This window comes from Ursus arctos, unplaced genomic scaffold, assembly GCF_023065955.2.
Source record: "Ursus arctos isolate Adak ecotype North America unplaced genomic scaffold, UrsArc2.0 scaffold_21, whole genome shotgun sequence".
NCBI classification, from domain to species: domain Eukaryota; kingdom Metazoa; phylum Chordata; class Mammalia; order Carnivora; family Ursidae; genus Ursus; species Ursus arctos.
This window is the reverse complement of record NW_026622886.1, coordinates 27,207,246-27,233,983: the sequence shown is the minus strand read 5'-3', so window position 1 is coordinate 27,233,983 and position 26,738 is coordinate 27,207,246.

Here is a 26,738-nt window from a genome sequence, read left to right as displayed (position 1 = left end):
TATGACCACATGGTATATCTACTACAAAAGAATAAAAAATTTTCCCTTTAAAAGAATCAGTTTCTAAGAGATGAATGAAATATAGTCATGAAGTAAGAATGAGAACTAGAAAGAATTATAAGGTAGTTTCCCTCAAAGGGAAGTCATTTAACACTACTAAATATTTTATATTGCTAAAATATAAATCATAGGCCACAAACTCACTTTTGCAAGAAGTCGCATCTCTTTATTTTCTCTTATTCAATTTAATTTGTGGCTAAAATTCCCTAGTGCACGTTGATGAGAAACTTATAACATAGAGTTTCCTGGTGTTTTTTTCTTTCAGTAGAGAAAGAGCTTCAAACGCAAGGGACGACGTTAATATCTATTAACCAAACACACTACAAAAATGTAGTACAGGGGCACCTGGGTAGTGCAGTCGTTAAGCATCTGCCTTTGGCTCAGGGCGTGATCCCGGCATTCCGGGATCGAGCCCCACATCAGGCTCCTCCGCTGGGAGCCTGCTTCTTCCTCTCCCACTCCCCTGCTGTGTTCCCTCTCTCGATGGCTGTCTCTCTGTCACATAAATAAATAAAGTCTTAAAAAAAATGTAGTACAATTTTAAGACACTTTTGAGTACTGAGCCGAGGTTTGTGGTGATTAGGTTAAAGTGGTAAGAGGCAGCCCAGGTAGGTGGCTTCTCCAAAAACTTTCAGCTGCTTGAGAGCAGGTGCAAACGTGGTGAATGTTTGGATGAAGGCAGGAGAAGAGTTACCAGATGGGTGCCGTGGAAGGAGTATGCCTCAAGGAAGCTGAGGATATTCACAAGGATGTAGTTATGTGCCGCCATTATCAGGTATCCATTGTGGATAATAGTGATGTTATGATAAGGAAATTGTTTATATGGTAGGCAGTTAAACTTCTTTAGTGGCATAATGTGGTGGGAGGAGAATGGGCACCAGTATCCAACAGAATTGAATATTTAAACCTTAAGAAATCACCCTAAAAGCTTTCAAAGTCCATTTGTGTATCTGCTAGCATGTAAATAGATAGCTTAAATAAGGTTCAGACCAGGAATTGAACCTCGTTCTCTATTTTAGGATTTATTGGCTTCCTGCTTTTATCATGTGTATGTGTTGTGTATGTGTTATATGTATATACATACACATATGCATATGCACATATGTATAATATATATTATCTGTAAGAGGTAAAATACAGAATGCAAATAGAGATATATTTATCACATATCCAAAACATATCCAAGTAACTTTGGCAATGATTATGAAGAAATTGAGGTCAAATAAGAAAGTAGATGATCTTTGAGAATTTATCTTGATATCACAAGTGCATGATTCTTCCTCTAATCTCTTGGTTGCGGGTCAGTGAAGCCTGCATTACCGTTTTATTTGTTTTGTGCTGCTAATTCAGGTATACACACAACACACACACACACATACCTCAAAGAAGGGGCCGGTTTAAAAAAAAAATCCTATTGGAGTAGTTTGTTTCCAGTTCCAAATAAATCTTCTATAAAATGTGCTAGAGGGAACACAAAGATAAACTGCTTTTACTCCTGTCATTTCATTTAACACTAAAGAAATATTGAATGCTGAAGGAACTCTCAGAATACGTTGATGGATGAGGCAAATATTGAGTATCCAAATTCTGAAGTCAATATTTACCTTGAGCAACAATATATCTTAATACTTCCTCAAGCAAGAAACCAATATAACATATATCTGTGCCATCATATGTCAATGTATATATGTCATAGATTTGATAGTATTAAAAAATTTTGGAAATTATCCTGGCATGTTTCATCTGGAAATTTACCTATTATGGTTACTCTGTAGAATATTTTAGTTTGTTTAATTTTTTTAAAGTTACCACAAGAGTTCTGGTTTTAACTGCTTAGAATCTGTTTCTATAATCAACTAGTGGCTAATACATCAAAATAAATAAGTGATATTTATTCTCTTTCTTTAGACATAATGTTATGAACTTTATATGATTTTACTCTCCTACTAAATTATGAAAATGAAGTTCCTACAACAATACTTCAAGGTTTTAGGCATAACGATGCTTTTCATATATAAAGTGAGTCAATATTGATGCATATTCTGAGATGCAAATAAAACCTAGGATGGACACATTAGAAAAATGTCAAGGGGTTCCATAGTTAATGTTTCCTAGGGCTATTGTAACAAATTACTAGAAATTTATTGGCTTGAAACAACAGAAATTTATTCTTTCACAGTTCTGGAGGCTAGAAATCTGAAATCAAGGTTTCCACAAGCTTGGTTCCTTCTGGGGGTTCTGAGGGATAATCTATCCCTCACCTCTCTCCTACCTTCTGGTTGCCTGAAATCCTTGGTGTTCCTTGGCTTATAGATATATCACCATAATCTCTGCTTCTTTTGGCTCATGGCATGCTTCCTGCGTGTGTCAGTCTCTGTGTCTGCTCTCTTTTTATAAAGACATGAGTCATACTGGATATTAAGGGCCCCCCTTAATCTAGCATGATTCACTTTAACTTGATTATACTACAGATAACTTATTTTCAGGTAAGATCACATTCACAGATTCCAGATGGACATGAATTTTGGGGGACACTATTCAACTCAGTACAATATACAATTAGGCTCATGAGATGGATGGTCTACAGATACTCATTGTAGAGCTAGACTCATCTACCTGCCCATAGTAAAGATATAGAATTAGTGTAGGCACTTCCATTTCTGGAAATATGATAGACTAAATAACTGAAGAAATCCATTCGAAACTGGAAAATTTAAAGTACTGATTGTAATATTTATTAATGTACCTAAAATTTATAACTGAGTTAGCAATAAAAAGAGGGAAATTCTCAGGAAAGAAAATTATAAGAAAACATGACCCTGAAGCGGTCATCAAGCACTGAAGCCAACAGCTGTCCTTAAGACACCTGCCATTCTTTGTCTACAGCTTTCTCTTTTAAAAGGTTACGTAAGTATGGGATGGAAAGTAAAGTCTAGGGCCTGTGTGAAAAGGAAAGCTGGATGGATGCCTTCACATAATTCCATGAACCCAAAGGAGATGTTATGGATGATTGTCTCAGTCTTGGTTCTGGATAAATGGAGGGACACAAAAAATAAAAATCTCCCCCTAAGATTTTCTAATCACAAACCAGAATTGAATTTAAAATAGTTCCAGATTGGTAGTGTCCCAGATGCCTGGCAGAAGGAAATATAACTCCTTCCTGGAAGAAATCACCTTCAGCCCAGAGCTCAATGTCTTACCATAGGTAAAGTCCCATGGAAATTGAGCCCACAGTAAGTCATAAAGTAAATAATGAAACAAGTCAGCATGAGAGTAAGAAATAATGACAAACAGAAACAGATCCATAAAGACTGCTGATTTTAGCATTATATAAGATAGAATATGAAATAAGAATTATTAAATAGGTTTAAAATTTAAAAGAAGGTATTTAAAATATGACAAAGAGACAAGAGACTATTAAAAAAAAAAGATCCAGCAGAATTTAAAAAGAACCAAATAGATCTTCTAGAAATAGAAAAAGAGTAACAGTTAAAATAAAAAGTTATTTTGTTGACTAAATAGTGCACTGGAAACACTGAAATGAGAACGTGTGAACTAGAAAATGCATCTAAAGATTTTTCCCATAATGCAGAAAAAGACAAAAGAGACTAAGATAGTAGAAAAATAGAATGGAGAGCTTGAGAAAGAGGAAACAGAGTATAAGAGAGAAATGAAATTCAAAGAGCTATTGGAGGAGATGTCTAGAACTGATCAAATATACAAAAAATCGGACTGGCGGGGGAAGGCAAAGACATCTTACTATAAGGAATAAAAATAAATTTGAACTGGGGCGCCTGGGTGGCTCAGTCCTTAAGCGTCTGCCTTTGGCTCCGGGCAGGAGCCCGGCATTCTGGGATCAAGCCCCACATCAGGCTCCTCCGCTGGGAGCCTACTTCTTCCTCTCCCACTCCCCCTGCTTGAGATCCCTCTCTCGCTGGCTGTCTCTATCTCTGTCAAATAAATAAATAAAAAATCTTTAAAAATAAATAAATAAATAAATAAATAAATAAATTTGAACTAAGATACATTAGAATGAAACTTCCTATGAATGAAAATAAAGAGAATATCTTAAGAGAGGCCAGGATAAAAAGGACAAACTACCCACCCCCATATTAAACACACAAAAAATTAAATTGACAGCGGGCATTTTCAGCTGTCACAATAGAAATCAGAATTATATCCTTGAGTAACTGAAAAAAAAAATGGCAATCTAAAATCATATACCTAGAGGGGCGCCTGGGTGGCTCAGTCGTTGTTTCTCCCTTCGGCTCAGGGCGTGATCCCAGCGTTCTGGGATCGAGCCCCACATCAGGCTCCTCTGCTGGGAGCCTGCTTCTTCCTCTCCCACTCCCCCTGCTTGTGTTCCCTCTCTTGCTGGCTGTCTCTCTCTCTGTCAAATAAATAAATAAGATCTTAAAAAAAAAAAAAAACATTTTTAGGAAAAGTGAAAACTGAGATGATGCAACCAACAGAACCCCACTAAAGGATTTTTTTTAGATTATGCAGCAAGAATTCGTAAAATGAACCCAAAAGAAAAGTATAAAATGCAAAACCAATGGTAAGTAAAGAAAATTCTAAATCCAAATTATTGATGGTGGGGGAAAGGGGAGATTTTACTGAAAAGCTTTGGATTCCATTGCAATCAAAGTAAACAAAGAAAATATACTACCTACATACAAGAGAAAAATAAACTACCTAACCAAGAGCACTATGTGCTAAAATTCAAATCTATGAGAATAAATATACAAGGATGAAGTTAAAATTTTCCAAGTATGAACCCATGATTGGATTTATTTTATTTTATTTATTTATTTATTTTTAGATAATTTGAAGTATGTTTGTCATTTTAGATAAAATATCAGAGCTGCTTTAAAAAAATGTATGTTCTGGAGTCAGAATTACACAGAAACAGAAATGTAAAAGTTTTCCTCTGTTTGACTAGTAACCATGTAAATGTAATTAAAAGACATAGTGGGCTATTTCCTGTTCTTGTAAGCTATGCTCATTCTTGAATCCTTTAAAATGGTACTAATTTGCATCACATTATTTAACATATTGTTTCTGTTTTTTTCCTCTCAAAGTAAGAAAAGGGGGCTGGATAGAAAATTTTAAGCTCTTATTGTAGAACTTTCACTAAAATGCCTTAGATAGATTGTCATTGTGAAAGGTAAAAGTAATCTTGAGAAACTTCTTTGAATTTCTGTTGCACGTTCTTGTCTACAGAGATTTTTCCATTGGTTTCTTCAGGGAGTACACATCTGTTATGCCCGCACATCTCTGGAGCACTGCTATTTCTCAAATTGAGTACATGTGTATCGTGTCTACATATACTCATCTTGATAGTTATAAATCAAAGGAAGCATTTCAAGAAATCATCTGGTCCATCTTCACATCTCTAGGCATAATTGCCTTGGAAAGAAGCCAGAAAAAAAATGATCTGACTTACCATTAACAACATCAGAGAAAATGATTCCACACTTAAGTATGGTCATATCCTCTCTACCATTCCAAGCCTTAAAAGAGTACGTTTCTATCCATTGTAACTCAAACACTTTTTTGCCCTTTAAAAAACCCATTAATATTTGCTCCCTACACTCATGATCACTCGTTGCAACTGCATGGAAACTAGTACAATAATTTTTGCCTGCACTTTCTTCCCCAAGTCCTGCTTCTTTTCACTGATCTTTGAAAACCAGTAAAACACTGTTCAAGATAGCATGCATTTTTGTTGTAATGTAGAGACACTAATGTGTTTAAAACATGTATGAAAAAAATGAGGACTGAGTGAAACAAGGCTCTGGGGGGGAGAATTCTGAACATTAGCAAGCAAGCCTAGGAGGAAAGGAAGATCACAGTAGTCATTTTCTTTAAATTTCATACCCAACACTGACACAATGTCACTTATTACTGTGACGCTACTAGAGCTTAAGAGTGTGTGTGGGAAACTATTTTACTTTCTCAAGCACTGAGAATGAGGTCATATTTTTTCCAAGATATAGTTATTGAGATAGATACATAGCTAGGTATGGTTGTTGAGCTATCAGAAGTCCTCCATATTGCCCACAGTTCATCATTTATACAAAGAAAAATCCTGTAATAAAAATAATAACATAAACAATGAACTATGACAGTGATTCATAAGTTCAAATAATCAGAGTGATGAAACAAATTATAATTGTTTTGAGTTTTTAAATTTAATTTTTCAAAAACAAGTGCCTTTCCCTCAAACAAAACTTTGTCTTACATTTTCCCTAAACCACTAGTCCTGTACATGTCACACATAAACCCTTCCTCTATGGTTTGTATTCCTCAATTTTCTATTTACACTTGCTTATTAATCTTAGAACTGACCAACCGAATAGAATACACTAAAACATAAATTTATTTACTATGGGGAAAGCACTGTTAGAAACCATTTGAATTCAACATGAATAAGCAAATACAGTACTTAAGAATGTATTCTCTGGAAGAAGAAATGTTTTTAAAGCTACCCGTAAATCTTTTACTTCTTTCATTTGCAAATGACAGTGGCAGGAATCCAAATTGGATTAATCCAAAAAGGGGAATTTATTGGCTCAAATAACTAAAATAAACAGTTGCTGCATAACACAATTCCAGGGGGCATCATTCATACCGAACACAAATGTATGGTGTTCTGCAATACAGAATTCTTTTTTTTTTTTTCTTTTTAAGTTTCATTTATTTTTAAGTAATCTCAAGAAGCAACGTGGGGCTGGAGATTGTGACCCTGAGATCAAGAGTCTCATGCTCTTCCAACTGAGCCAGCCAGGGACCCCCGCAATACAGAATTCCTAAATCTACAGTCTCAAAATTTTTTATTAGAATTTGGGCTTTCTTCATCTTTTATTCTTCTTAATTCCATTTTAATCTGTGTTGACCTGATTCTCAGGCTGGTCCTGTTCAAGACATTAATTCTGTCACTGGAGTGACTCCAGTAGAATACAAACACATCATTCTTTATAGTGTCAGAGAATTTCAAGTATTGATACTTGATTGCTCTGCCGTGTTCATTTGAATCATGAGACAATTCACTATGGGCATGAGAATAGGGTCAATCTTATATGAAATCAATGGTCTTGGTGTTTACTAAATTTAAACGGGGCTGCCATTAATAGAGGCGTATTGAAATGGATAGCTGAGCAAGAAATATATGTTAACTAAAGTAAATAAATATGATAAGGAAAAGTATGTAAGTGTCATGAAGGGGGTTTGAAGATACTACAGAAGGATGGATCTGCAGGTGGGGAAAATCAGAGTAAGTCTAATTAAGTAGATAGTATTTAATCTATGACATGAAAGATGCCTAGGATATCAAAATTGAGAAACTAAAAAAAATGGTATTTCCAGAGGAGTAAAATAAAAACATGAGAAAAGACATTGAGGCAAGAAATAATGGAATAAATACCGAAAACTGCCTATTATATAATTATTAAAACTGTGATGAAACATAAGAATAAGAAAAAATTGATTGGAAGCAAGAAATGAAGGGCTTTGAATGCCAGGATAAAAATTGGGGGCTATAAGTAGTGATTAGCTAGTGATGACTGTTGAGCAAATGTTCACATTTGAGATTTGAAAAGATTCATATTGCAGCTATGCATAAAAGGCCTTGCACCAGGAAAAGGCTATTTAGGAGGCCATGGCTGTAGCCCAAGTAAAATATGAGGCCCTCAACCATGAAAGTGGTTCTGGAAAGAAGAGTGAAATTTTACATGTCTCTTTCATGTAACTTTCCCTTGACCTCTGCGCCTTCTCTCTATTACCTGGCATATGTGTGTGAAACATCGGACCTCCTAATGAATAACCCAATGAACTTTCTGAAGCATCATCTTTGACTTCTTTTGTTATTAGTCACTGTGAACTACTATTTCTTTTAAAAATCATTTTTTTTCCCTTGGGTCTTATGTTACTATACTACAATAGAAAGATTAATCCATATCTGTACCCTAACTTCTATAAACATTGAGTCTTTTGAATATCTCTCTGTCCCTTCTGCTATGTCCCTCTCCCCTTCTCTCTCTATTCTCCTCTAATCTCTCACTCAGATGATCTTCTACTCTCAAGCTCCTTCTTTTACCACCATGTGGCCGGCTGCTTCCTCAGTTGAGATCGCTGGCCCCAGCCTTGCTCTTGAACTGCAGACCCACATTTGTAATAATCCACCTGATATTTCAGCAAGAATACTGTACCTTCTAAAGCTTAACTTGTACAAAACCCAAATCTATTGTCTTTTTTTATCATCACCCCTCCCCAGTTTTCCCACTGTTTTTCAATAATTTTATCGTTTCATTAGGCCCAGGTCAAATGTTTCCTCATCATGAAGACCTTTATGACTATGTAGGTGATTTCCTTTTCTAAACTGCTATTGTACTTGTTGTATGCTTGTCATGTCATATGCATTAATATGTTTGTTAATTTTTTTGTTAATGCGACAAATATTTATTAAGCCTTATGTGTTCGGACTCTATGCTAGTAATTGAAAAATACAACATTGAACAAACCACCAAGTATTATTCCCTACTTTTATGGAACATTTTTGTCCAATTATAATGTCCTTTGTGTGTAGACTGTGTATCTGTATATAGCACCAGAATTGCCATATAAGGTTTTTGCAATAAATATTTGTTGGGGAAATTAATTAATAAATGGATGAATCATCACAACTTTATCTTTTTCAATGTTGAAATATTTGGGGGTTTTGTGCAAAAATATTTACAGTGTAAGATTCTACAGACGGGGTTATGTCATATACTTTTTTATATAACCCACAACTTCCCACATTTTATAATTCACCATATTTTATGTTTTTCCCTTTGGATCTTGTAACCATTTGAAATGTCTAAGATTGACAATGTATATGTAACAGAATACATTACAAATACATAGGTCATTCTTTTGTTTACACATTTTCAAAAGATAAATGATAGTATCCCAGAAAATAAGCTCATTTCATGAAAAACTTTCGGTAAATTGTTAAACCAAAAATTTGCAGTTACTTGGTATAGGGAAGAGTTGCATAGGAAAAGAGAATTATGAAAATACCTTTTTTTTTTAACTGATTGAAAAACATTTATCTCAGCTTTTTTTCTGTATATTTTTTTTCTGGAGTAGTTGCTATAAAATATTAAATATATGGTATACTGCTGCTGTTAGATGTTTGAATGCAACACAAAGTATTATTTTATTATTTGTTTCCTTTTATGCAGAACTACAGATTCTATAGAGCTCTTCAACTAGCCTTAGTGACAGCCAGTAACAAAATTATCTTTACTTTAGTCAGTGTTTCTCATCCATAACGCTATTGATATTTTATGCCAGATAATTTTTTTGTTGTGGGGGCTGTCTTGTGCATTATATACATAGCACATATATCATCCGCCTACTAGATGCAAATAATACCCCCAGAGGTGACGGTTGATGTAGGAAAGACATTAGGGTTCGAAGCCAACAGCCAAGAAAGAATTCTTGGGATGTCTTTGGTGCAAAAAGGTGATTTTATTAAAGCACAGGGATAGGACCTGTGGGCAGAAAGAGCTGCCCCAGGGTCACGAGGAGTGGCCCATTATATACTTTCAAGTTGGGAGGAGGTTAGGGATAGTGTAAGTCTCTAAGGAATTTTGGAAGCAAGGTTTCCAGGACCTTGAGGGGGCTAGCTGTTGTTGGAAAAGGTCATTTCTTACCATCTCATAAAACCTGAGTCATGAGACCCTTCAGATGTATATCGGTGGGCCATATGCTTGAGGGTTGATTGCTAATATGGATCTTGAAGGGTAGAGATAAAGGAAGTTTCCAGAAGAATTTTTATATGTTAAAGTAGACTTACAGGATCCTTGGTGGGGGCGGGTGGTCGGGCTAGGATTGCCTTTTGCCCTTACCAAAGTGTCAACATCCAGGCAGTTGAGTCCCTAGAGGAATATCACTCTGCCTGTTTCAAGGACTTGTCGGTGGTCTGTAGGTAGTAAGGAAATTTAATAATTTTTCTTCTGCCTTTGTTTCCCACATCTACAACTACTAAACGTCCTTGGGATAAAGAGGTAAGGGGTGTGGAAACCATCCTGCTTGGGAAATAATGGCCTCTGTGATGTTGAGTTATCCCAAATCTGCTGGAACTGAAGAGTCACTTTTTAACATCTCCCTGAAACTGAAAAATGTGTTTCAAATTGACTATTTTATCTGATTTGTGTGACGATCACACAATAAAAAAATATGCAATCTTCTCCTTTCATTCAGTGAAGATAAATCCTTCCTTGGTTTCCATCTCGGGAGATTAAGTTGAAGAAGACTGTCGTCCCTGGCTCTCTTCAGGGAGACCTGAATGCAATTTCATACTTCCGATCGAATCCTTCTGATGCGCCCTGTCTTATTAAAAATAAAATCACCATATGTAATGTGAAAAATAAAAATACATTAGGAGAAAAATCTGTTTTAATTTTTCCAAAATCATAATAAATTCCACACAGCGAAAGAATTTGTAACTATAATGTGATTATTCTTAACAAGTAAGTTATACTAATGTTGTTTTGACTTTCTCCGAGATAAAAACTACAAGAACTTCTGAGAAAATTAAATTGATATAAGCATATTGTTACATAAAAATATCAAGTATAATCCAGGCACTTTTGAGCTTTCATTTATACGAAGAAGCAAAAATATTTCATATTAGTTACTACTGTCTTGAGGAAGAAAAAAACGCACAGGATAAATGGAAATGTAGAGACTTGTATTTATCTTGCAAATGCAGCTTCAAAGGTAACAATTTGGAATTTTTTCAGTCACATTTGTATGTCCACTTGTTTGTTTTCTCACTGTGGATTTAAAGAGCTTTCAAATAATTCCCTGAACAGAGTAATTTTGCATGTGCGGTTATTTCTCCTGTAATGGAGAAAACAGAGCTAACAGATGATGTTCCTATCATTTAAAGCCATTTTCTTTCACCTAAATAAAAAGAAATAAGGCAGGGTTGGGGGAGAAATCTGTGAGACAGAAAAAAAAGAAAGACAAAAAGTGCAATGTGTTGAGCAACTGTGATTATGGCATATTGATATTATATTTTCTACATTGAGGAACAAATGTAAAATAAATGGAATTCCAGGCAAGCCTGAATAATGACCAGTGGGGCACTATTCCACTATGCGTCTTCAAAGATTTCAGTAAATGCCATTATATGGTTTGCATCTTGTTTGGACTCCATAAGACAAGCAAGGGTTAGAAGCAGGAATGATGGCATGTATGTATTGTCCTCTAGAAGCTGTAATTTTCCAAACTTACTAAAGTATCTTCATTTAATCCAATAAGAAGCATGTTCTTGAGGGCCATTTTAAACAGATGTTCAAACAGCTTTAGATCATTTCCCAGTGAGTCAATTTAGATTTTTGATACAACATTTTTTTCTTATTATTAATGATTGTCCTAGTTTCACGTGCTGTTAGTTGGATTTTTAGAAATATTTAATTTTGACTAATCAGCAGGGCTGTTACAAATATACATATAGAAGAGTATCTAAAATGTACATAAATATGATATAGATAAAAAATATCTGTCACTATTTGTGATTTTATGCATATCCAGGGAATTCATTTAGTAGCCAAAACGACTTTGCTTGAATCTTTAAAGCATCTCTTCTTTGGAAGAGCAGGTACAAAATTTATTTTCCTTTTTGTCATTTAATGACCAACAAGAACTACAGTAAGCCGCTGTAAGGTAAAACAAGCTTATAAATATTTAAGAAATTGGGTGCCTGGGTGGCTCAGTGAGTTAAGCGTCTGCCTTCAGCTCAAGTTGTAATCTTGGGGTCCTGGGATTCTGGGATCAAGCCCCATGTCGGGGAGTCTGCCTCTCCTTCTCCATCTGCCCCTCCCCTGCTTGTACAGGAGCACGCGCTCTCTCTCTCTCTCAAATTAATAAATAAATAATTTTTAAAAAAGAAATTATTTAGCACCCTTCATTAATAGTTATATAACTTCCTGTTTGGCTGAAGTTGAAGCCAAAAAAATAGTTCATTTTAACAGAACTTAAAAAAAAAAAAAAACTTCCATTATTATATATTTAGAATTTTAAAATGTCTTCCCAGGTAATTTATTTTGTTAATTTATTATCTGTCTCTTCTACCTGAAATGTAAATTTCATGAGATTCCAGAATTTTGTCTATGCTCAATGCTTTAGGCCTTATGGGTAGCAGCATGCCTGGTATATATTTGGCACACAAGTATTGGTTGAATGACTGAGCATGTGAGTGAATAAAGTGTATTTGAGGGGCGCCTGAGTGGCTCCCTCGTTAAGCATCTGCCTTCGGCTCAGGGAGTGATCCCGGCGTTATGGGATCGAGCCCCACGTCGGTCTCTTCCGCTGGGAGCCTGCTTCTTCCTCTCCCACTCCCCCTGCTTGTGTTCCCTCTCTCACTGGCTGTCTCTCTCTCTGTCAAATAAATAAAATCTTTAAAAGAAGAAAAAAGTCTATTCGAATATGATTCCAGAAAAAAAATGAAAAAAAGATAGTTTGCCCTCGTTTTGTTTTGTTTTGTTTTGTTTTTACAATAGAATGACTTAACACTTCTATACATTACTCAGTGCTCAAGGTAAGTGTACTCTCGATCCCCTTGATCTATTTCACCCATCCTCCCAACCCGCCTCTCCTCTGGCAACTGCCAATTTGTTCTCTGTATTTAAGAGTCTGGGTTTTTGTGGTGTTTTTTGTCTCTTTTTTCTTTGTTTGTTCATTTGTTTTGATTCTTGTATTCCACATATAAGTAAAATCATGTGGTATTTATTTTACTCTGACTGACTTATTTCAGTTAACATTATACCCTCTAGGTCCATCCATGTCATTACAAATGGCAGGATATCATTCTGTTTAATAGCTGAGTAATATTCCACTATATATATGTGTGTGTGTGTGTATGGAATATACATTTTTATCCATTTATCTATTGATAGACACAGGTTACTTCCCTATCTTGGCTACTGTAAATAAGGCTACAATAAACACAAGGGTGCGTATTTCTTTTCAAATTAGTGTTTTCATTTTCTTTGGATAAATACCCAGTAGTGGAATTACTGCATCATATGGTAATTTCAGTCTTAATTTTTTGCTGAACCTCTATACTGTTTTCACAGTGGCTGCACCAATTTGCATTCCTACTAACAGTACATGAGGATTCTTCTTTCCCCATATCCTCACCAACACTTGTTATTTCTTCTCTTTTTGCTTCTAGCCATTCTAGCAGGTAGAAGGTGGTATCTCATTATGGTTTTGATTCACATTTTCCTGATGATTAATGATGTTGAGTATTTTTCATGTGTCTGTTGGCCATCTGTATGCCGTCTTTAGAAAAATGTCCATTCAGGTCCTCTGCCCATTTTTTAATTTGGATTATTCGTTGGGAGGTGCTTAATTGTATAAGTTCTTTTTATATTTTGGATATTAACCCCTCACCAGATATACCATTTGCAAATTTCTTCTCCCATTCAGTAGGCTGCCTTTTTGTTTTGGTGATCGTTTCCCTCACTGCGCAAAAGCTTTCTATTTTGGTGTAGTCCCAAAAGTTTAATTTTGCTTTTGTTTCCCTTGCCTGAGCAGACATCTAGAAAAATGTTACTAAGGCCAATATCAAAGAAATTACCGCCTATGTTTTCTTCTAGTTTTATGGTTTCAGGTCACATTTAAGTATTTAGTTTGCCCTCATTTTTAAAAATTTAAATGCCAATGTCTAACGTGAAAACAATTTTGCTTATAAATCCAAACAACTAATAAATATAGGTTTTTATATTCAGATCGATCTGAGTATAAATTTTGGTTGTTGCCACAGACTTTCAATAACTTCAAGCAAGTAATTTAACTTCTCTGAGTTTTTATTCCCTTGTATATGTAATATGGCATCTGCAAAAGTACCTGGCAAAACGTAGACGCTCAAATAAAAGTTATTTTCATTCACTTCCAGAGATGTTGGGAAATCACTTACAAGGAACAAAATTACTAGTAAATGCCAAATGGAAACAGAATATTGCTTTATGGGATGTCTTTTTAATACTTACACCACTGAAGTAGCTGAGAAGTTATGTATTTGCACACCCTGAGCAGAAAAAATAATCTATCATTCTCTTAAATCTACCACTTGCACGTCATGTGTGGCCTTGCAAATAGTAGGCCTGCTGTGTAGTTGATGCAGTTTCACTCTGGATTTTGTGACGAGCATAATTACAGCAATAGGAGCGTTATGGCTGCTGTCAGAGCACATTAATCCATTCTTATATGGCAGTGGGAAGAGTACTTTTGGACAGCTCTTCTTAAGGTGATATAAAATAAAGATCTAGAATCATGTGATACTCTTTCTACTTTCTCTTTTCCATTAGTGAAGTTATAAATTAAACTTGAGACAGGTAGGGAGAAAAGAAATTATACAGACAGAATACAATTATGGTTATTTTTTTGATGCCAAGATATCAATACTGAAAGTGACAAGATTAGTCAGTCATCCAGATAGATTTATCTAATCACCTGCAAGTGATTATTTCTGATTAAGTTCAGCGTTCAGAAGATGTTGCTTTGTAGGAGTAAAGTCAGTGAAGTTGGTCAAACTGCATTCTAATCTTGAATTTACTATGTAATAGTTAACATGAAACAAACTATTTAACCTCAACCTTCCCAAACTCATTATCTTAACTTGTCATTGTCCCTTCAGCATAATATATTTTGATTAATTTAATTTCTTTGAGATATATGTAAAGATTCAGTGTCAAGTGATATTTGATACTTAATAAATTATAGTTACTAGTATTGTCTACCCAAACCTGTGCTTTCACATCTAGCATATAATAGAACTCTACAGCTAAAGCCAAGAATAACAAGCTAAGGACATTTTAGCATCTTGGAGGCAATTGCCAATGACTCACTCTGTATCCAAGCTCCTTTTTAGTTTATTCTTTCATCAAATTTCTGGACCTTGGATTATATTCTATTTTTTGTTGCCATATTGCCTATTTCACTTACCTCTGATTATTCTCTTACTGGCTTGATTCCTAGCACTCACTAAAATTTATGGCTTAGAAATTCCTTTTTAAAATTCTGGTTAAAAATACCTTGCTCTCAACCCTCAGTATCAAATCTCTGCTTACCTAAAAGCTCTCCAGTGTCAAAGGTTTGCAAAAACCATCACAATGATTTACATTGGGTAAGAAATCTAATTTTGTTTTAGTTAGAATAGACACCCCCAAATGTATAATGACTGTAAACAATAGAAATTTTCTATTCGTTATAACTTTTCTTTTTCTAATAATAATTTTAAAAGGTTTCCCCTCCATGTAGTAATTCAGGAATGCAGCTTCTCTCCATCCTGTGGTTCCAGCATTCCCTACATTTTTATTGTCATTTGCACCAAGCCCTCCAAAAGGAAAGAGAACACAGTGGGTTAGAAAGAACACACATCACTTCAACTTTATTTCCCTTGGCTAGAATTCAATCACATAGACCTCCTTACTGCAGGGGATGCTGGGAAACATACTTTAGTTGTATGCCCATAAAGTAAAGGAGAACATGGATTTTAGTAAATAGAAACAATCTTTACCACAATCGTTAAATCTAGCCTTTGATGATCTATCATCTTTCTGTCTATCTCATCTATCAGTTTCCTTCTGCTCTAGACTTAGTGCTTTCTTTGCCCCAAATATTTCTATGACATTGAACTTGCAGCTTCCTCTTGCCCGAAGTATTCTAGCCTTAGATTACTCATTCCTTTATCTTTCTGATCCTTTAGATCTCATTTCCAAATGTCACCCATTGAAACTGTTGTTGTTGTTGTTGTTGTTTTTGTTGTTTTCCATTCTAAATTCCAAAGTACAGACGTTTCCTTTCATATCACTGTTTAACTGCCCTGAGAACACTTACCTTTCTGCAATGACCTCTGAGGATAACTATGAGAGGTTAGGCCAAATCTCATAGGTTAAGGGCACAGTCCTTCACAAAACTGCCAACCCTTCAGACACCAGCCTCAAGCTTGGGGGTTCCTAGACCACCTGCAATTTCTGTCAAACCATCTAGCAATTTGGGAGTTCTCATTACCCCCTCAGTTTTGATAATTCACTAGGACAAATCATAGAACTCAGAAAAATGCTATACTTACAATTACAGTTTTATTATAACAAAAAGCATAAAAATACAAATCAGCCAAAAGAAGAGATACATGGGGTGAGGTCCAGGAGGGTTCCAGATGTACAGCTATTTGTTCCCTCACCCATGAAGTCAGGATGAGTCACACACCCCACCCCGCACACATTAATGTGTATTACCAACCCCAGAAAGCACACCCAAGCTTTAATGTTCAGTTTTTATTGGGGTTTTTATTACATTAATAGACAATTCATTGATTAAGTCATTGGCCCTATGGCTGAACTCAATCTCTAGCCTCCCAGAGTTTGACTGCTATTATTTGGCTCATAATCCAATACTCTAATCACATGGCTGGTCTTTTTGGCATGGCCAGCCCTTATTCTGAGTCTTCTCATTAGTGTAAATTATCCAGGAGCCCACCATAAATCATCTTATTAAGATAAATTACCAGGATCCACCATGAATAAAAAAGACACTCCCATCACTCAGGAAATTCCAAGGATTCAGAAACTACCTCCTAGGAACTAAGGCAAAGGCCAGGCAAATTCTTTATTATATAACACTTTCTCTGAAATGATTTTGTACATTTATTTTTCAGTCTCTACTCTTCCTAAATATAAATTTCATGAGGCAAAAAAAATCTTGTTTGACTTGTTAGTAAGTACAGAAAAGTAATTTGTAAGTAGGTAAGTATTTATGAAATGAAAAACTATGAACTCTCAATTCAGGCCTGGGCAATTTAATAGAAAATTGTTGGCCACCAGTTAGTTCTTGAGGCAACTTTAAGCTGTGGTATATGGGCCCCCAAATAATAGCTTAATTGAATTTTAATTATGTAGAGAAATATCCTTTTACTCTTTGTTGTTTGGTATTGAATCTTAGCGATACTACTTATGCACTCCTCTGTGCTTCATTTTCCAATTTCAGTATGGTGATAATAACCCTACCTCTTTGTGAGGGTCAAAAGAGACATCTGAAAAGCTGTTTAAAGGGCACCTAATATAGTAAAACCTTATATCATCATTTATTATTGAGGATACTGTGATTTGGTGTAGAAAGTTGTTGTCATTGAAATGGGAGAGTCACTGAAGTGAATCAAGCATCATTATTAACCTTACAGAGATTAGTACAGACCAGCAAAACTATTCATTAAATAACTTTTCTTTTCAAGAAGAAGAAGCACTTGATGGTTGTTATTTAACTTAATTTGAAATCCACTATATTAGATGTGCTGTGGGATAATCAGATAGACTATCTCTTAAAACTATACAAAATATCTAGAAAAAGAAAAAAAGATTCACGTCAAAAAGATTATACCAGATGGGGTGCCTGGGTAGCACAGTCCTTAAGCATCTGCCTTCGGCTCAGGGCATGATCCCAGCGTTCTGGGATCGAGCCCCACATCGGCTCCTCTGCTAGGAGCCTGCTTCTTCCTCTCCCACTCCCCCTGCTTGTGTTCCGTCTCTCACTGGCTGTCTCTCTCTGTCAAATAAATAAATAAAATCTTTAAAAAAAAATTATACCAGAATGTCCTTGAAGACAGAGAATGTATATTAAGATTTGTCTCTCCCAGTATCTTAACTGTCACCTGATAGTAAGATCTATCTAAATGAAATTAATTTAGTAGATTAGATGAATTAAGTAAATTTATAAATTTGTATATGTAAAATTATGTGTACTACATTTATTAGGTTATATACATTTATGAATTATGTCATGAAAATGGTTCCCAGATCAAAAAATAGTCAGGGAATTCAGTGCTGGACCTTTTCATTTTAAATATTCAACTGTTGGGGTGCTGAAATGTTTTCCCACATTTAGGAAAATCACACACTTTCTTTCCTACATCAAGAATTTTATGTTGAATTTCATTTCAAAACAAAGATTCATTGCATTTTGGACGCTGTGAAGAGCTTCTGAAGACTTCTTAATTCATGCAATAGATTATTTATTGAATGCTTAGTATGTGCCAAAGCCTCTCCTAGAGTCTAAGATATGGTATCAAATAATACAGAAAGAAATTCCAGTCCTCTTGAGCTTTCATTCAAGTCATGATACTGACTTACTTTGGGGGAAGAAAAAGGTCTACAATTTAACAAACAGAAACCCAGATATCATTTCACCTTATTATTCTATACTTAGTATTCCTTCAGTATTTGGACACATATTTATTTTGTGCCTCCTAAGTGTGAGATATGTGCTTGATCCTGAGGATAAAGTATTGAAAAGGGGATAGGTGATTTGCGTCATAATGAAGCAAAGAAAATACAAGACAGAATTTCAGGGATAACAGAATTTTAATTTTTATTATTTATGTGTGTATGTATGCATGTATTTATTTATTTATTATGTTCAGTTAGCCACTGTATAATACAGCATTAGTTTTTGATGTAGTGTTCAGTGATTCGTTAGTTATGTATAACACCCAGTGCTCATCACAACACAGGCCCTCCTTAATACCCATCACCTTGTTACGCCTTCCCCCTACCCCCTTACCTCTGAAACCCCCAGGCTGTTTCCCGGAGTCCACAGTCTCTCATGGTTCATCTCCCTCTCTGATTTCTCCCCCTTCAGATTTCTCTCCCTTCCCCTATGGTCCTCTGTGCTCTGCTTCATGTTCCACATATGAGTGAAACCATATGATAATCATCTTTTTCTGCTTGACTTACTTCAGTTAGCATAACCCTTTCAGTTCCATACATGTTGATGCAAATGGTGGGTATTCATCCTTTCTAATGGCTGAACAATATTACATTCTACATATGTCCCACATTTTCTTTATCCATTCATCCATTGAAGGGCATCTCGGCTCCTTCCACTATGGCTGTTGTGGACATTACTGCTATGAACATTGGGGTGCATGTGCCCCTTCTTTTCACTACATCTGTATCTTTGGGGTAAATACCTAGTAGGGCAATTGCTGGGTTGTAGGATAGCTTTATTCTTAACATCTTGAGGAACCTCTATACTGTTTTCCAGAGTGGCTGTACCAGCTTGCATTCCCACCAACGGTATAAGAGGGTGACCCTTTCTCCACATCCTCGCCAACATTTGTTATTTCCTGTTTTGTTAATTTTTGCCATTTTAATTGGTGTAAGATGGTATCTCATTGTGGTTTTGATTTGCATTTCCCTGATGGCTAGTGATGTTGAGCACTTTTTCATGTGTCAGGGATAACAGAATTTTTAAATGATTCTACAAATAATGACTTGATTAAAGTTTCTATGATGGTGATAGATATATTTTTACACTTTCTTAAATTTTCAAGGGCCTACCTAAAGGAAGACCTTTCCCACACTTAAAAAACTAAGTTTCTAAATAGACTGCATTATTTACCCTAGTTAAAGAGAGAAGCAAGGATAAAACACATCTCCTGAGACCACAGCCAAATTCTCTCTATCTTAACACCTTCCTTCCAGTTCCTCATGAAAATAAGCTCCACAGTATGTTTGGAAGGATTCACACCCTGAAATCTTGGTGTCTGAAAAATGTTAATCAGATTATTTAGCCTACTCTTCATACTGATTTTTCTTTTCTTTTTTTTTTTTTTTCTTTTGTAAATATGTGTTGTTTGGGACAAGAGTGGAAGAAAAAGTAGTTCATGCCTTGCTCACTGAGGCTCAAATTTTAAGAGTCCATAAAGACAATAGAACCAAAGCTTTCTGGGCACCATTGTCAGTTTCCAGCTTCAGTTGAGTGGATTAAAACTCTAAATAATCCAGAAAGAAACTGTCCTCTCAGCATCCCAATCATACCTTTCACACTTTCAGTAATCAGGGTGACAATCAGGGCTTTCTTGTTTTTTACTTCAAGTAATATTGCCAGAGAAAATAGAGGATGTCCAGTTAAGTTTGAATTTCAGATAAACAATAATGATTCACAAAAGTATGTTCTATGATATTTTTATTTGCTAAAATTGTCAACCCTACTTTGAAAAGAAAGAAATTGCAGTTGCTCTAGTCAGTGAAAGATGTGGTCGAAAGAAAAATTTAATACAGAAAAAGAGTTCTGTGGCATTTTTCTGACACACTTACACTGAGGGTTTTTTTTAAAGGTGCAATGAAAGTATTAAAGTATGGGAATAGTTAGTTGTTGTATGTTTGACTGATGGCTCCAGTACCAAGACATTCATTAAAGAGTGGTTCAGCTTCAGTGAGATGTGCTACCTACGAAGATCTCTTCAAAATTCTTTCAATGAGCTGTTGCTCTGCCTGGTATTGATTTTGTATCTGTGTTTTAGGGTGAATCAAGTGGAGTTGTTCTCAGTTTTCTATACATTTGGCATTTATATTTCTATACTGACTGGGCCTGACAAACAAACAAACAAAAAAATAGATTCCCATTCTTATTGTCGCTTTCTCCTCAGCTGAATTGTAACAGGATGAAGTAGTGAATGGCTTTACAATGAATATTTTGTACAAAACCTTTGCTAAATCTCCTTGTTCTGTGACCAATTTTGTCTATAAATAGCATAGTGATGAGAAAGAGAGAGAGAGAGAGCATGAGCAGGGGGAGGGGCAGAGGGAGAAGGAGAAGCAGACTCCCAGCAGAGCAGTGAGCCTAACTTGATCCCAGGACCCTGGGATCATGACCTGAGCAGAAGACAGATGCTTAACCACTTAACGGACTGAGCCACCCAGGCACCTGAGCATAGTGATGATTTTATTACCACAGAGGAATATGCCCTATGGTATATTGAACCTGCTAATTCAGAAGTTAAAAGTAGGGGATGCCTGGGTGGCTCAGTCAGTTAAGTACATGGCTTCTGCTCAGGCCATGATGCCAGGGTCCTGGGATTGAGTCCTGCATAGGGCTCCGTGCTCATCAGAGAACCTGTTTCTCCCTCTGCCTGCTGCTCCCACTGCTTGTGCTCTCTCTCTGTCTTTCTCTCTGACAAATAAATAAATAAAATGTTTTAAAAAATTAAAAGGAGAAAAGATTTAAAAATATAAACTAGAAATTGTACACTCAGATGCATATGTTATTCAAAAGCATATACCTGAAGAGGTCAAAAGGTCAGTGATCTTGTTAATCAAATCTTTATTGATTTTCATAGTAAATGAACCTGTATTTTCAAGTATAAATCAATACTGATAGAAGGAGTTGCTTCTTTAAATGAACATTTTCTGTTACATAATTCCAGTTAATACCTAGTTTTCTCAAATTAAAATGCTCTAATTTTATTGATGAGCAAAATAGTAAATGTTTTTCTGTACCTTCTTTAAAAAATCAAACAAGAAATAATTCCACTATAAAGCATAATTTTAAAGTTGTATCTTCATTTTTAAAAAACCCACATTGTTATAAAACTGAAAAGGGAGCTGAAATGCTCCAAAAAAAAAAAGTAATGTGTAAAATGTTATGAAACTAAAAGAAAATGGATTTTTAGGAATCTGTTTTAAAATATCTTGACCACAGCTGCTAGATATTGATACCTATCTTCATGAAGACAAGAGCTGATTATAGAGGAGAATCCCACACACCTAACTTAACATCAAACAAAGGGATCAGAAATGGAAGGCACGTGGAAGAATCATCAGCAAGATTGATTAAGTCATCAAAGATCAAGATTCCTGCCATCTTGAACACTGGTTTTCAGTCTAGGAAAAAGGAATACTGCAGAAAGCAGGGAATATAAACCTAAATTCATTCATTGGCTGAATTAGATTAAGAATGTAGCATTTAGGGACGCCTGGGTGGCACAGCGGTTAGGCGTCTGCCTTCAGCTCAGGGCGTGATCCTGGCGTTATGGGATCAAGTCCCACATCAGGCTCCTCTGCTGTGAGCCTGCTTCTTCCTCTCCCACTCCCCCTGCTTGTGTTCCCTCTCTCGCTGGCTGTCTCTATCTCTGTCAAATAAATAAATAAAATCTTTAAAAAAAAAAAAAAAAAAAGAATGTAGCATTTACACAGTTGGAAATTTTCCAATTTCACTCTATATCAGTGGTGAAAATCTTGACACCTCTCCCTGAAGAGTATTTGAACTCGTTATAAATTATCGGTCAAACAGGTCTAAGTTGCCTGTCAGAGCATCTTAAGCAGTGCTTCTATCTTGGCTTAGATATCTCTAAAGGGAAGAGATCTTTCAAGTTTACTCCAGTCTAGCTCTTGAGCTGTTCTGGCTGGGAAAAAAGGAATACCTTGTAAAGTGAGTAAACAAACAAAATACACGTAGAAGATGGGACAATCCTAAATCTCTAGGTCAAAAAACATGTTTTATTTGTCTATCTAGTTGATAGGCATATAATTTATACAAAATTCAGTATAGAATTTTCAGAAGTATTTTACTTTTCAGAAGCATTCAACTGAAGGAAGAGCCAATGGGCAGTCAGGGAGGAAGCAGAGATGAAACAAGGTATTACTTACTGAAATTGTGCTCCATTTGATTTGAAGTGGGGAGAAATCAGGTATTGTTTCTTACAGAGAATAATGTGCATGACATAGAAATTGTAAGTTTTAGCATGCGGTTATAGAAATAGCCCTGAAATGAAGGATATTTTAATTTAATTTCAATAAAATTTTCTGAATTGGTTAGATATCAAACACTGTATTCAGAACCGCAACAACTGCAAACAGGATAATTCATGGAAACTATTCATAGAAAAATTTTAGTAGTACGTATGTAAAACAATGTACAATTTCTATGAAGCACTAGAAAACCTACTGTAGGGCATTCACAGAAGACATTCACCTGGGTGACCATTCCTTTCTCCATAGTGCCTAGTATGTTTCCTGGAGAAGTCAATAAATAATTGTCTAATGAATGCATAAATGATTTGTGAAATACCAGAACAGAGAGTAATTAATTCTGCATGGGGAAGTCTGGAAAGGTTTCAAAGAGAAGCTAACGTTTGAATTGGTTCTTGAAAGATAAATGAAATTTTAACAAGCAGTTAGAATCAGCAGAGCATCCAAGCCAGAAGCAACTACATGCAAAATAGGTGCAGTTTCCTGTTATATTCAGCAATAGTATTTAGTCTGGTTTTGTTGAGCTATAAGTTGTATATAGAACTTAAGAGGTCCATGTTAGAAAATGGTATGAAAATGTAAATTGAAACCAGATAATAACTAATGATCTGAATTCAAGTCAGTTTTAATTTACCATACCAAGGTAAATTCATGCAATTTATTTTAACATTTCTGGGCTTAAAGGCCTGATAATTTTTTTTTTAATTTTAAAGTGTGTTCATTCATTTAACGTGTATTAATCAAGTCTCACCATGAAGGTGTCACTGGTCTAATCACTGGAGCACAGCCTCAGACAGAAGACAAATGTCCCATTTTTATATGGAAAGAATAGCTTAGTAAGGGTTATAGATGGTTAGAGAGAAGGAAAAAAAAAGCAAACCAAAAATCTGCAATATTTATTTATTTAGAAATATTTATTGAGGGGCGCCTGGGTGGCTCAGTTGTTAAGCGTCTGCCATCAGCTCAGGGCGTGATCCCAGGGTCCTGGGATTGAGCCCCACATCGGACTCCCTGCTCCACTGGGAGCCTGCTTCTTCCTATCCCACTCCCCCTGCTTGTGTTCCCTCTCCCCCTGGCTGTCTATTTCTCTGTCAAATAAATAAATAAAATCTTAAAAAAAAAGAAGAAATGTTTATTGAGCACCTCTGTATGCCAATCACTGTTTAAAACATATACATACACATAAAATCCTTACACTATAGATGTATGTTAGATAAAAAAATAAAATGTTAAGATTAAAAAAAAACAAGAAGGATCTGAGGCTAAAGAGTTACTGAAGCCAATTTTATCTTATCCCCCCCCCTCCATCCTGAACTCAGTTTTAGAGATTTAGGTATTTTTAATAGAATCATAGAAAGACTTCTAAGAAAATAAGACATTTGAGCAGAAACCTTAAAAAATGAGAAAGGTAAGTCAAAAGAACATTGTGGAAGAAACCCAAAATTGAGTATCTTTGTTGTGGTCCAAAAACATTTGTAAATAATGTGGCTGGAGTAAGTCAAATGAGGGAGAAAATCAGAAGCTAATGTTAGAGAATTATGGGGCCATGATTATGAGTTCTTCATTAGCCAATGGAATAATGTGGGAATGTATTGGAGGGTTTCGAGCACAGAAGTTACTGGATCTGATTTATTATTTTACATAACCCAATTGCTGTGTTGAAACTAGAGCAAAGTGTAAAAACAGAGAAAGGAGTTATGTGTGATTATAATAATCCTGGTAGGAGATGATGGTGGCTTGATTTCATTCTATATGATTTACAGAGGTAGAGTCAGCAGGATTTGTTGATAAACTAAATGTGAAGAATGAGAAAATTGGAACCTCAAAAGATGTATTTGATATAGTATGTCAAATATGATCTAAGTAAATTGAAAGACAAAGTTGCCTTACGCTCAGGAATGAGCACCTTTGAGGGAAAGAGCAGAAGTTCAGTATTGTATACATTAGCATTGGGGATACCTAGTGGTATATTCAAGTAAACAATGTTGAATAGGCAGTTGAAATATTTACATATGGAGTTCTGGAGAATGGACTAAGCTGTAAATGTGAATTTGAAGCAATCAGTCTTTGGATGGCATTTAAACGTACATTCTGGGAAAGGTCAAAACCGATTGTCAATAAAAAAGAAAAGTACAAGGATTGAACCAAACGGTATTGCAGTATTTAGAATTCAGGAAAAGAAGGAGAAAACTGCAAAGAAGAAATAACTAGTAAAGTAGGAGAATCAAGTGAGATCAATATTCTGTATTCAAGTGATAGAAGAGTTCCAAGTAGTTGTATGGTTAGCAATGTCAGAGGCTGCTGAGAGGTCAAACAAGATGTGAGAGGAGAGTTGACCCTGGGGTTTCCACAACGTAGAGATCACTGATCACCTTGGTCAGAATGGTTTCAGTGGCATGATGGTGACAAAAAAATATATTGAAGTGGGTAATGTAAGAATGGGAGGAGATGAAATGGAGCCATTGAAACTCTGGAGAAGTTTAGAGAATTGGGATGTTAGATAGAGGGAGTGTGGGGTTAAGGGAGAAGTATTTTACAAAGAGAGCTACATAATACATTTGTGTTCTGATGAAAGAGATAGCAGAAAGGGATAATTGATGACACAAAAGAGAAAGTGAAGAAAATCAGAAGTGATACCCTCAAGGAGATGACAGGAGATGAGATGGACAAGTGGAGGAGTTAGCCTGAGTGCAAGAATGGCTCATCCACTGTAAATAAAGGGAAGGAAATACATGTAAGTACAGACTCAGGTAGAATGATATATTTAATGATAGGATTTTTAGAAATTCTCTTCTAATTGCATCTATTATCTCAGGTATTGAGAAGCAAAGTCATCAGCTGAGAGTGTGGAGAGGAAAAAGTTGTGACATAGTCATGAAAAAAGTAAGAGTAAATTGACTAGGGAAATATAGTAAAATTGCCTGGGAGTGCTAAGGGCCCGCTTGAGATTCCTGGTCATGCATTTAAAGTGAGATCAGCCAGCATGGTTTTCTATTTTTCTGTAGATATAGTGAGCTGCTGTCACGGAGTTGAGTAGGTGGCAAAATGAATTAAAGAAGTATTGCAGTTGATCTAACAGTTGCTGAGGTTGCTACAGTATTCAAGTAACCAAATATATATGAAAGAACTTTGAAAGCTATAAAGTACCATGGAGGTATACTTCATCACTGGGGTCCAGTACTGTAAGTTCCCATGTAGTAGCTTTGTTTTATGAATGAAAGTTGGACTGCCAATTATTGGTGCCAGTCTTTAAAGTAGATCAAAGATGCCTAGGAGCCTCACAAGTCTTGAAGCCTGTACCTGACAGATCATAAAGTAAATTAAATTTCACATTACAACATAAAAAGAATTAAAAGGACCTGGCCAAGAATGTAGATATATAACTGAGCCAAGGGCTGTAGCATTTTCATTTTTCAGGATGCTTGCAAACTCCCTTGAAACCGATATTATTGTGAGATTCTAATAGACAAATTTTGCTTTAGGATTTAAAATGTCCATGCTTTCTCTTATATGTCATGTTAATAAGTTTCCTTCCATGAAAAAAAGGATGTTTTTTCCAGTTATTTCCCTGAAGATTCTTCTGTGAAACAAGTGTTCCACTCCAAGAAATTCTTTTCATATTGCAAGATTAGATCAATTTCATTCATTACCATCACCCTTGGCAATCCCTATAGGACTTTTTTGGAATAATTGAGTAATTCAACAAATTCAACAATGGCTTCAGCTTTCCCATAACTGAAGAATGGTTCTTTAGAATCTTCATTTCCCATTCAAAGCTTTGGAAAAGGAATTGCAATTTTAAAGGCAAGAAAGAATATACATTTGACTGAATGGATTTTCAGTATTTGGCTTGAAAATAAGGTCTTTCCAAGCACGGTAACATTTTCTCATTCCTTTTCAATCATTTTACTTTTAAACTTCCTACACTGCCTCCTAGTTTTATATATAACTTTATATTTAAACACACTTTCTTTCTCCCATAATTATGTTCATTTATTTTATGACTACATTAAAATTGATATTTAGTTGCTAAAATATTTTTATAATATTTGATTATTAAATTGTTAATATTGGATTGATAAAAATATC